Source organism: Oryzias melastigma, linkage group LG8 (assembly GCF_002922805.2).
Source record: "Oryzias melastigma strain HK-1 linkage group LG8, ASM292280v2, whole genome shotgun sequence".
NCBI classification, from domain to species: Eukaryota; Metazoa; Chordata; class Actinopteri; order Beloniformes; family Adrianichthyidae; genus Oryzias; species Oryzias melastigma.
Genome location: NC_050519.1, coordinates 21,982,053 through 21,996,068, shown reverse-complemented (window position 1 = coordinate 21,996,068; position 14,016 = coordinate 21,982,053).

The window sequence follows — 14,016 nt, the reverse complement described above, 5'->3', positions numbered from 1 at the left end:
TACATTTAAGAAAAAAATTCATTTACAAGATTTATAATTGGAAAAGTAATAGTTTTGCAGCTTTAAATCTGTTACTTTATTTCTTTTTTGTGGCTCTAATACTCATTCAAAGAAAATAATTACTAACAGGAAAAGTTCAAGACAAATTAGAATCTTCAATCACAACAGAATTATAAAAAAAGAATCAAAGAGGGACCTGGCTGCTGAAAAGATGGTGCCTAAAGCAGAAAATATACAACTTCGAACTTTGATGTCTGCAGCCTGGTCTTCTCGAAAAAAACAAGAGCATCCAACCGGTCAGCATATATGAAATATTGAGGAGGAAGGAATTCCTAATCTGAGTGATTCAATCCAGAAATCCAAACTTCAGTCACAAAATATCTGCTGAAAGGAGCTGAAAGGAGCTGAAAGGTGAAAGGATGAGCCTGATGTACAACACATTTGTAAATAAAAAGCATGAATTAAGAAAAATGAAGAACTATTAGTTGGAATCCTTAAAGATCAGTAGATTGTAGATGAAGGCCGGTAAAAGCACATCCTACAGATGCTTTAAGTGTCTCGATCAGAGAAGGAGACACAAAATACAATTATTAATTCAGAGTGAGCCGTAAAGGCTCTTGGAGGAAGTAATGTCCGCTTATGGAGCAAACTGGAACAGGGAGGAGGATCAATCCATAAACACAGCAGGTGGATAAAGGTTGTCCGCAGGCCAAAAATGGTCAAACCGATACGGGGCGAGCAGGTGACCCACACGAAATATCAAGACTGTAGATCAGGGGTGTCAAGCTCAATCACACAAGGGGAAAAATCCAAAACACACCTTAGATTGTGGGCCGAAAAGAATCAACATTTACTGAACACTCTAAAACTACATTTTTATAACTTTAAAACCGTAACTTTTTAACATATTCATGAACTAGATATGTAGCGATAATGCTAGTGGGAATGATTTAAGCTCAATTTGGCAACTGAAGATATTGATAGCTAAAAACGCTGAAGCTAATAGCCAGCTAAAATATTAGCAAAACTTCAAAACAGCCCAAAAAACTGAAAACAAACTAACAAAAAAAAAAAGACCTGAAATAGCAAAAACATCTACCATGGTACAGAAATATTAGCTAAACTCCAAAATACTGTAAAAAACAAACAAACAAAAAAAAAAAAACATAAATTAGCCAAAACAGCTAGCATGGAGCTGAAATATTAGCTGTAGTAGTTCACTTTCAGCTTATCCCTTTTGGGGTTGCCACAGCGTTGTTTCCCATCAGTGATTTGGCAGAGTTTTTACGCCGGATGCCCTTTCTGACACAACCCTGTACTTGAGGGGCACAGGGACCCAGTTAGGCAGCAGCGTCAAGGGTCTTGCCTAAGGACCCAATCTGGGTGTGGATCAGTGGACAACCCTGGAATCGAACCCTGGGTGCCAGCCCTTCACCTAGCCCACTGAGCCACCCAGCCGCTAGCTGAAATATTAGCTAAACTCCAAAATAGCGTAACAAATCTTAGTAAATGCCAAAATAGTCCAAAAAGCTATCAGAATGCCAATTTTTAACTTTAAAACCGTAACTTTTTAACTTCATTATAAATAATAAAAAGGCAGAAATATTACTCCAGAAAAAAATCAACTTAAATCTTAAATAACTTTCAATATTTTAGTCTACATAAAAATATTTTTATGTCAAAATTATACAAGTTAAAACTGAGTGGAAGATACATCAGGCCATTCATAACAATAAAATAAAATGACCTGGAGGGCGGGCTGCACGGTGGCGCAGTGGTTAGCGCTCTTGCCTCACAGCGAGAAGGCCCCGTTCGACTCCCGGCTGGGACCTTTCTGTGTGGAGTTTGCATGTTCTCCCCGTGCATGCGTGGGTTTTCACCGGGGACTCCGGCTTCCTCCCACCGTCCAAAAACATGCTTCATAGGTTAATTGGTGACTCTAAATTGCCCCTAGGTGTGAATGTGAGAGTGAATGTGTGTGATTGAGGCCCTGTGACAGACTGGCGACCTGTCCAGGGTGTACCCCGCCTTCGCCCTTCAGTAGCTGGGATAGGCTCCGGCACCCCGCGATCCCGAAAGGGAAGAAGCGGTCAAGAAGATGGATGGATGGACCTGGAGGGCCGGATCCGGCCCCTGGGCCTTGACTTTGACATATGTGAAATATAGCAAGTATTACCACATAAAAATACTAGTAACTAGAGAACTTAATTACTAGTCCTGTGAGAACTAGGCCCCCTGGCCTTGACTTTGACGTGTGCTGTGGATGGATCATGAATGCAGCTCAACAGTTTGCATTAACTGTGTGTAAACATGACGACGCCCACAAAGACAAACTGCTTCTTATTTACTAATCAAATTACGTCTGCTGAACAGGCAAAACAGGACTCCAATGATTTTAGTCTTCAAAGACTGTCCAACACGGAAGAAAGAATGGAAGAGAAACGTTAACTGTTCAATTTTGAATATAAAGTTCAAAGTTGAATATAAAGCTGTAAATGTATGAGATGTTATATGAACGGAACATTTGCATGAACGAGTTTATGTGAGTGATACTGAGTAAAATTTGGAACAATAATGAAGAATAAGTGAATAAATGAATAATAAGTAGAATTAAAGGGACCATACCACACTTTTCTTTTGTCTTTCAGAGTAAACTGATCACATTGTTCCTTTTTGAACACTAAAGAGCAAATGATTTATGAAATACGAGTTATTTTTATCAACTTGTGATGTAAGCATGTGTGGACTCGCTCGTTTTCGTTAGGTATGGGAGGGGCTAATGTTGAAAGCAGGTTTGTAGAGAATTATTTGGGAATGCATGAAAGGATCAAAATACCACTTTGGGGTTCTTTATGAGAGCAATGAACACTATAATACACTTAAAAACTCAAAGAGTAGAATTTTCATGGTATGGCTCTTTTACATAAGACTGGATGGTGGTGTAGTGGTTACCACTCTTGCCTGGCAGTAGGAAGTCCCTGGCTGGAATCCTGGCTGGGGCCTTTCTGTGTAGAGTTTTGCATGTCCTTCCTCAGTTCAAAAACATGCTCCATTGGTTCCTTCGTTTCTCTAAGCTGGTCTGAATGTGAAGGTTAGTGTGTGGTTGTGTGCAACAGACTGGTGACCTGTTCAGAGTGCACCTCGCCTTCACCCCGAAGTAGCTTGGATAGGCTCCAGCAACCCCAAAAGGGATCAGAGGGTTCTGAAGATGGAGGGATGGATACAATAAAAAATTGAAGGACGTAAAAATAATCTGATCTGCGATAAGTGTCTTCATGCTGACACTCGGGCTACGTTCACACTGAGCATGCGACTCACACGAATAACTATTTATTTCTTCTTCATGATCAACCTTCAAACGGTTGGCTCCTCTTTGACCCATCTGTACGTCAATCCCAAATCCAAGCCCCTGATAGGTCAAAGTTCAACTGCTTTTACTTTTAATGGACGTAGGTAGAGAACAAAAAAACCTGCGTAGCGATGTGAGAACATGGGAGTTTAAACACGGAAGCCTGGATCATAGACTTTCCGTTAAAGTGGTCATTCAGAAGTGAGTTTTTGAGAGCAATGTGAGCACAGCATCAGAGTTGTTCTTTGACAGTGGAAGGACTTGGATGCTTTTCCAAACTTTCAAAGAATCAAATTTCCGTCTAAAAATGAAACAAAAGTGTGTATAGGAGGTGGTAAAAACTGTTTAGCTAACATGTGGCTAACGAGTCAGTTAGCGGATGCAGGATAAGGGTAGCAGCTCAGACTGTGTCAGTAAGATACAGACAATGAAATGAAGCCATCCATCCATCCATCCATCCTGCAGCTTTCATCAGCTTGTTAATAATTAAAAACATCAAATGTAGGAGGATAGTTCCTGTAAGTACCTGTTAATGTCTTTTTTAACATTTATTTCTGTGTAATTTTGATGTTTTCTTTTATTTTTCTCGATTTTGACCCTGAAAGAATTGTTATTTAATTGCATGTTTCCATACACAAACTGGAGGAAGAGGGGGAGGAAGGCACAGAGGGCGTGTCTCTCTGCTTTTTATGGGTCAGATCCCCTCAATCCCCTCAACACACACATGCTCTCACTAATGCACTCAATCTCTCTTACCCTCAATGCTAAATCCTCATTGTCTCGTCCCCCTGAAATCCCCAGACCGCCGTATTTCCTGCACACACACACACACACCTGCTTTCTCCTGAGTCCTTCTCTGTCTCCAGCCTGTGCTAATGCACTGCCTAATGGCCCTCTAACCCTAAACTCACTCTCAGATTACACTCACATCCCCATCACGCAGAAGCACACATGCCAGAGCATCCTCCGTGAGTGCCTTGTGAGTGCTGGGTGGGCAACCTTTCTGTGAGTGGAGAGAAATGTCATGCCTCCACCACTTTCACACTGCACTTTTGAGAGTGGACACAATTGGAGAAAACTAATGGGAAATATTACACAGTTATACGTTCAACTCAGTTGAATCCATATGGTTAATGTTTTTCATTAGGAGTGGCAAAAATCAGAAACAGTCTCGATGTTAGCGTTTTGTTAAGTTCGGTCAATGATCATCATGGATGAAATGCACTAGACCAGGAATGTCCAAATCCAGGCCTCGAGGACTGGTGTCCTACATTCTTCCCAACCAACCTGCAACTGATTAGGGCTGGGTTGTTGAAATCAATTAACCGATTTGAATGGATCTGAATTTAACAGATCAATAATCGATTCATAAAATTATAGATCGATTTGTCACATAAAGCTAAAGTCCGCTAGCTTGATGCTAACGTTGAATGGAATTTCCCATAGGACGGCTAATGCTAACACTCGGTCGACCTAAACATCCATTACTGACTAAATGAACATCTTTATAAACTCAGGCATTGATTTTCCAAACTCTTTTTAGGAAATGTTTTTATTTGTGGTCTAATCCATAATTTTTTTGCTCATACTTTCTTCTTCTTCTGGACTAAGGTGTAATTATAACCGATACCCAGCCCTTAAATTGATCCTCCTTATTGGCTAAACACAAAAATTACAGTATAAATCAAAGAACATAAACACTGTATCTCCGGTTTTACTGGGTTAAATTGTAATATGGCCTTACATAAAACTGCAAAATGTAAATTATTGTCTTTTTATTGAACCAATCATTGGATTTTATTTCATTCTCACTTTTTTTCTGATTTGTTCTCAAAAAAAACTATCATCAAGTTTCTAGAATTCATCTTTTTGGATTGATTTTATTGACTTTTTGCGTCTTCACTGAAGGTAAACAGCTCTAGTGATGTTAAAGATGTTTAGTTTGGTCCAAACCAAAGTTCAGAAGGACTTTCAAACCTGACAAACAAACTGATGTATACAAGAAAAACAGAAATAATTCAGAGAAGATTGATTCTGACTGATGTTTATAATCTATATTAAACATGTACAGATGGACTCAGCCTCACAAATGCACTAATGTCAGATTGACAAGGACCCTAATGGCTTGCCGGCCCTCTACCAAAGCATTCATGGCTGGATTAGGATTAATAATCCACCTGAGAAAGCACTAAATACACCCAGAAGCAATCACTAATGCATATTCAGCTGCTGGTAAAAATGTAAGTCAGTTTCTGGTCGTCTCATCAACACAAACAGACTCTTCAATGTCGCAGTTCTTCCTGCAGTAGCAGCACATTCTCACTCCCAAGTCATCACGTACTGACGTTTGGTTAAAGAGTAACCAAACACTAAATCAACTTTTTTTTGGCTGTTGACCTCTATAATGGGACTTTAAAGGTTCTGTCTGTTGGTCCCTTTCAAATTTTTTACAATTTCAAAAGAACTTGTTTACTGTAATTCCTGAAATCATGGTTTTAAACCGTCATGCACCCTCTACAGGTTAAAATGAGGTATTACAGTTAGATTTTGTGATTGGTCAACTGGTGTAAGTCCCAGAAGTTTTCCGTCATCATGCTCTGAGCTCCAGTATAAAAGCCCCGCCCATCTTTGAACGCTCGACACGCTCGAGAGTTGAAGCTCGTCACACGACCGTTTGAGTTATTATTATTTTCATCGAGACAATAACAAAAAGATCTTTTAATTACATTAAGATAAACTCACTGTCAATATATCCAGACCACACCTCCTCTGCTCAGCCCGCCTTCCCTAGCCCCGCCCCTTTTTTGCATTTTTATAAATCTGGGCTGAGAGTGGAGTCAGCCTCCAACTGTCCTGTTTGGTTACCCTTTAAGGAGCCCTCCGCGTCACTTTTTAAGTTTTGGGTGTCCTCAACTTGTCATCTTTTGACGTTCGGGCTGTTCCTGTTAAATCACGGGTCCCCAACCTCCGTGAACCAGAACTGGTCCAATACCGCGACACGCAGCGCACTGGTTACCAGTGCGCGGTACTGCATCTGGTACCGTGTCACAAATGTTGTGGACCCTTCATTTTACGAACAGCCACCACATCAAAAAACGACGATTCGGGGATGAGAATGTGTTGGCAGTTTAGGTCTAATTTGAAACATTGATGACATTTTATATCAAATATAATTTATTGTTTTGAAGGAAATTTATCTTGCATTCATAGTGCCAGAGGCTGCAAAACTACATTCCTGCACGCACACAACTCAAGTTCCAGTGTGACAGCAAACAACAGACACTTAAGAACATAAGACATGGAGGAAAAACATATAGAGTATTAAAAGTGCTGTTAGCACCTCTATCTTCACCACAACACATAATTTATATCTATATCTACCGTGTATTATGTGCTGAGCTCCAGTATTATACATATATATCACCTCTGGAACTCTTAACCACATGACCTCTGCATCATGAACCCACAATCAGTGTTTAACCCTATTGAACCATTTATATCAAATTTGATACGTGCATTTCTGAGACCTTTATCTCATAAGTTGTCTGCCCTGTAGTTCCTCATCACTCCACTGGGGGCAGTAGAAGGGCTTTTTCCATGAAAGACTTTTGGCGGAAAAAATGTAGCTAATTTACTGACTCATCTTTTGTTTTTCATGTTATGAACTGACTTATAATAGTATTGAAAGATTGTAAAATGTGTTAATAATGAATTCTTTATAATAAAGTTGCACCATATTAAAAATGTGCGGATCAGATTTGATACATTTGGGTAAATAAGGTGATTTTTTTTTTCTGAACACTCTTGTCAATCTTTTTGCATCTTAAACTAACATTATTTTGAGTAAAAATGTAACAAATCATCTAATGGATCATAAAGAGTATCTCATTAAAAACTGAAATAAATGTTTTTGTGGCCTAATATTTTAGGTTTGACCTTCAACATTTAAAACAAAAATGCCCCTTATCTACTCTTTTGACATTATTGTTTATTTTTCCTGTCTGTCTTCTACTGAAGAGGAGGATTAAGTAAACACATGAGCAGAAGACAGAGACTGTAAACCGCTGTGATGTGACAGATGTAAATGTCAGAAAAATGAGCAGCTTTAACCTATTTAGGAGGAAATGTGCGGATTTGAAATGTGAAGATAGTCTTCTGTGTCATAACTGAACAGAAACAAGTGAGAATGTTTGTGTCTCCTCCTTTCTGCAGCTATTTTTAGCCTTCAGAAAACAGGCGGTAGCTCTTTCCTTCTCTCTTATCTCCCAAATATTTATTGTCTCCTTCAGGTTTTCAAAGCCGTGATGGTCACTTGGTGTGTGGCCGTCCGTCTCTCTGCTTTAAGCTGAGGCTTAAGTCACCTCATTATCACTGTAAGTTAAGCCACGGCTCAGACCTTCTTCACATAATGCTGTTACACCCACAAGGGTTTGTGTTTTTGTTTTTTTTTTTGCTCGGGGGAGCTTTCCTTTCGCTCTCACACTGGAGCGATTTTAGCTTCACAAATGCTTATTTATGGCAGAGGAATGAGAAGTCAGATCCTGCAGTGACTTCAAATGCAGCAAGTTAACGTGGTTTGGTTACATCATGCTTTCATTACAGTCAACGCTGGTCTAAATATGGAAAGTCCACACACTGGGAACCGGCTTTAACAGACACTAATATATGTAACCAGATTAGATAATTGAGAAAAACAGAAAACAATGACATCTCTTTTGGTCTGAACATTTACTCACATCAAACATGCAGATTAAAGGAATAACGGTTAATCAAATGTTTTACAAATACTTACAGTAACATTCTAGCTGATTCTAGCTCCTTCTAGTTTAGTTGATTTTTAAAAATTATTAATTAGAAGTGTAACGATTGATCAAAGGGTCGATTTCAGCAGATTCTACAGGAGAATCTACTGGAATTATGTTCATCATGTTAACAAAAATTACGGTAAATCAAAGAACATAAACACTGGACCTCCAGTGTTAAAGGCTTAAATTGTAATATTTTGTATTTCTTTTTTTCATTTTTTTGGTTTTATTACCATCAAACTTTAGATTTTGCATTAATGACTGCTTAAAGAGGCAAATACTAAAGGTTATTGGATGAAAACGGTCAATAATCTGTACAGTTGTTGTGTTCACTTGTCTGTTAACCCACATTCCTGCCACAATAATCTCCATCAGGCACCATCTTAATGGTCCAGATTACCAGGGTTTAAAGGAAGACCGAATAAATCTCTGCACGTCTGGTGCAGTTAAAGATTATGATTTGAGCTTCAGAAAAATGGCTCACTATAATCTAAACTGGGATTAACAGTATGGATAACAAACCAACAAAGGGCAGGTTCTCTAATTCATCTGAAGTGAGAGGTCACAGGGCAAACCAAGTTATTGGAGAAAAGGTGCATAGATTTTTTAAACACCATCAGAAAGATGGAACTGTCATGACATTATACCAAATAAAAGGAAGGCTTATGATTTACTTAAGTACTTTGTTTGTTTTTGCTGTGAAGTCTGAACATGAGAAATATGGGGAAATTGCAAACTTGTTGAAGCTGCTTCAATGTTACTGTCGATCACACATCTTCACTCACAAAATACTCAGGCCCAAACCTCCCTATCCCTCCATTTGAAAGGGCATTTGTAACGCTAGGACTGTTCAAAATAGTTTTTTAGGGCCAACTCTCTATGCCGGAGGAGAAAGGTTTTTCTTCACGCGAGTGCGCTCTGTAGCACAGAAGTTTATATTTCAATGTAGGTAAGGACTTTTTGTTGAAGCATGACCTTTTTAAGGGTTCAACCCACTGTTGTTATGTATTTCCAATTGCTAGAAGCCCCACGCTAATGCTAGCTAACTGACGAATTTTGGTAACGTCAAGTGGAATAATGTCCGAATTCAAAGACACTATTTTTCCATATCTCTCCGTTTGGAGGGATAAATGTAGGGGTAGGGAGAAGTGAAGAACTCGGATTGGTCCATTAAACTCCTCCGCCTGGGACAGGAGCTCGCTACAGGTGCAATATACCTTTCTCCGGTCCAGAACCATGCCTTTAGACTTAGCGGTGCTGACCCTCATTCCAGCAACTTCACACTAGGCTGCAAACCGCTCCAATACATGCTGGAGGTCCTGGCTCAATGGAACCAACAGAACAACATCATCTGCAAAGAGTAGAGAGGAAATCCTGTGGTCTCCAAACCAATTCTAGGTCCATTAAGAACAGAACCAATGACAAAGGGCAGCCCTGCTGGAGTCCAACATTTACCGGGAACAGGTCCGACTTACTGCTCCGGTAATAGAGACCGAACATCCCTCAGTGAGACACCATTACTACCAGAGCACCCACCCCAGGACGCCACGAGGGGCGCGGTTGAACGCCTTCTCTAAATCCACAGAACATATTGGTGCACTGCTCTATGACCAGTACAGAAACCACGCTGCCCCTGAACCTGAGGTCAGCCTTGATCTGAGTTTCTTTTTCCTTTTGGTCAGATCATCTTCTTCTGATTTAATAAAAACATTCTGTTAAAAACTAGAGCCTCGATGACAGGAGTTTTAATCCGACCCGAATGGTCTTCTATCATTCTTCCTTCTTGTGGAGATCAGCAGTAGGAAGACACCTAAAGTCACAGGAGGACGCTGGCTGCAGCACCTACACAGCTGTATATGGCGAGGAGATGAAGAACCTGGCTCATTGAGGTGGACCGGGCCATGCATCACCTGACTCTCTGGTTTCAGAGTGCCGAGTCTGCTTCTTTGCCTTAGAAGGAAAAAGTCCAACTCATGATCTCCGTCCTGTTTGCATCATATCTTCGCCTCCATCCCTTTTTCCACGTTAGCTCCGTCTCGTGTCCTCCACTGCCAATTTGTATGAAAGGATGCGTTTCTTTGGCGTTCTCCTCTTCCTCCCGTCCCTGGCGTCCATGTGTCGGGGGATGTAGGTCACTCAGGGGGCAAACTTCATTTCCGCAAATGAGGACAGAAAATGAAATCCTGACACGCTAGTTAGTTAAAAGCACACTGCCCCTCTGTAACCCCGGCTCACACAGCCATCCCAGTCCTGTTTGTGGAGATAATTAGCATGGACTCGCTCCTTGTGTGGGTATGCGTCCATGCCAGCGCACACACGTGTGCTCGTGTGCTTTGGTGTGTGCTGGGTTACGCTCCGTGGCCCAGTTTGGGCTGAATAAGGGAGAAACGGTGGAAAAGGACGGGGTTAGAGAGGACAGATATAGATAGAAGCGGGAGGAGAGACGGAGGGAGTTGTTAACGACTGAAGCACCTGGTTCTCCTGTGACTTTCATGTGTGTGTTTTTTTTTTCTTTTGCGTCTGCTTTTTCCACCGCGGTGTCATTACCGGCTGTCCCGCTCTCAGGGGAGTCCGTGTTTACACAGCATGATCTCTGGGCTGTCACTGTGGGAGGCGTGCATCCGTCGTTGCCGTGGCAACCAAAGGATGCAGCGAGCGTGTCTGGATGTCACCTTGGAGCTGAGGCTGCTCTCAGGAGTAGATGTTTGTCAGCTAATGGATGAGCAGGAGTTTGAGGTTATGGAGAAGCGTGAATTCTCATCAGGAGACATTTTTCTTTTGGGAGATTGCAGCCAAAATGACATTTACAGCATCTGTGTTTGACTGACAATGACACAATAGGAAGATGGTTTGTGTTCAAGTAATGAAAAACACTTTAAAGGGAATCACTCTGGACTGGAATCATGCAAATGTTGAGCAATCGATGTTTGTTTCATGGATATGCTCCATTTTTTTGCACTTTCCTTTCAGAACTGAGAATGATTTGAGATTCAAGACTTGAGGAGAAATTGAAAGAAAATGTGTCTGCATTTTTGAATATTTTCTTCTGTGTGTTTGTGACTTTAGGATAAGAGCTTAAATATGAGGAATTGTGCATTTGCTACAAACATTAATGGTGGATTCACAATCTGCCTCAGCGCGATTTCGGCGGCACGTCAACCAATCAGTAAACCAGCTTTGGGCAAGTGATGTTTTCAGTGACTAGATCAAATCGTATAAATAAACATTCAAGATGAACGATTGATGGGAGGATTTTCGTCACGATCTTCCATGCATTTTATCAACCCACGGGGGCCGCTATAAACTGTCCCGGTTACTGTTGGGCGAAGACGGGATACACCCTGAGGACGCCAACCTGTCACAGAGCTCATTGAGCTGGATAGACGGCTACACTAGCTAGCCGCCCTCTGGACAGGTTAGTGAGCTCGCTGCTCAGGCTCCAGCAGAGCTGATGGTGAGCGCTAATGTCCAGGCGCCCCGCAGATCCAGCGAGGTCTACCACCCAGCCTGTGGGTCTCTGGACAGTGGAGCCCACTCTGCCCTCCCGCTGGCGGTTAGGTGCCCAGCAACTCAGAGATCTGCCACGAGTGCTGTTTTTGTGCACGAGATCACTCTAGCTTCATGATCTTATGATGTTTAACAGTAAAAAGATCTCCCAGTTTTATTTTTAATTCCCCCCTCTTGGGTTAGAGCTCAAACTGGACCACAGACAGACGGATGCAACACTTAAAAGTGCAGCTATTGAAGCACACAGAACCAGAGAGACTCTGAAAGATCTGGTGAAAACAAACACAGCGATGTTTGCCGGTGCCTCTGTAGAGCTCTTCAAAACATAAAAACCCAAGCTACTCGCTCAACATCATCCATGATGAGGCAACGAATGAGTTCCAGAACAACTTTGGCGGTTGCTCCGTGGCAGCGATTTCAACAATCTTGGTATCAAAACATTCAGCTCATTCAGAACATTACTGCTTGTACTTCTGGTATCTATAAACTTTATAGTTCTTGAAATATTGAGCAAAATATGCCCCACAGGGAAAAGCAGTAAAAATTTGCTAAAATCGTTCAAAAACTTTTGTGCACTTTGAAGCTTTTGAACTTCCGGTTTACTTTCAGCTAGAGACACATTCAAACTCTAAAATGTTCAGCAACTACTGTTTTTTAGGGGGTAATTTGGAGTTTGGTTAAAATTTTAGCAATGTGCTAAAAATTGAAAATTAGACATTGTTCCAAATTTTTCAGCTAATTTGTAGTTTAGCTAAGATATTTTAGCATTATGCTAGCTGTTTTGACTAATTTAGACATGTTTCCAGTTTTTAAGACTAATTTAGATCTTACCCAATGTTTTAATAATATTCTTGCTGCTTGGAAAAATTCAACATTTTTCCAGTTATTTATTTATTTATTTTTGGCTAATTTTGTATTTAGTTAGTATTTTAGCAAGCTTTCAGCTTCAGCATTTTCAGCTTTCAGCTTCAGGATTTTTAGCTATCAGCACTATCATCTTCAACAGCCGCATTCAGCTTATAACATTCACACTAGCATTATTGCAGGTAATATCATATACCTAGTTCAAAGTGGTTTTAATTCTAGTTTATCTTTGATGAGTCAGACTGGTGATAATAAAGTAACAAGTTAAGATTTCTCAATAATCTCATTTTAATTAGTTACACATTACATTCTTGCATATGTGTGTATGGGGGGTGTGAAGGCTCTGGGGGTCTCAGGAGTCTGTCATCAACAGAAACCCCAGCAGGAAAGAACTTCACATGACTCACTGAGGAACCCCCCCTCCAGCCCCACCAAGCCAGCGCGCCCCCATGTGCACAGAGCGGTGCGACGCATCAGGGGATGCAGATGACACCGCGCTGTGGGGGCGCACCTGCAGAAGAACAGAAGGAGAGGCGGAGGAGTGACGGGGGTTCTTCTGCCAGTTCCATCCCAATTAAGAAGCATTTCAAACACAGCTTTATTATTGTGTTTTTCAGGCATTTTGGAGTGGGCGGTTCTCCACAGAGAGGTTTTACGTAAAAGCGCCTACAAGATCACCAAATTGGGATCTGAAAAACAGACACCCATCCACTTGTTTCTGAACCCCCCGTGCTCCTGAAACACTCACTAACTAGCCCTTCTTTAGTACTAACTCTATCAGATTATCTCACACCTCCTCCACCAGGAGAACGCTGATGTTCCTTGACCGTCTCCGACTGCCTATCTGGGAGTTCAGAAGGCGTTCTATACCACCTCCTGATGTGGAGGAGCACGTCCCAAAGGAAACCCCCCCTCCCCAAATACTGAGAAAGGGGGGCCGTTTCCAAGGACTTTATCTCCAATCTTGTTTTTAAATCCGCTAACCACATCCATCATGGAGCCTGTTCCCAGAAACACGGAAAACTCGGTCATCAGCTGATTCTTGAAGGATCATTTCCTTCATGTGAACACAACAGGAGATCAGAAGAAAGTAGAGGAATCTTGTAGATTTGTCCCCGAAAAAACCTGATTGTTATCGACGTGGATCCACATTTATCCGATCTTTCACGAGGAAGCTCTGATTTGATTTGAGCTCTTAAATTTAGTTGGAAAAAGTCAGTAGAGACATAAATGGAAAATTGAGTTGTTTCTGGTGCGCCTCTGAGTGATAATTGCACCCTCGCCACATGATTTCATGACATAACGAATGGTCCCTCCCCCAAAAATGATGGTGACATCACTGCGGATGGAACAATGTAAAAACAGCATGGGGCCAAAATCTTTTATAGGGCTAAAACAATGTTTTAACTCCAGTAATGGACCAAAACACACATGGCAAAGTGGGAAATTTGGTGATTCTCATATTTTCACACAATATGGCAAAAAAGGGTC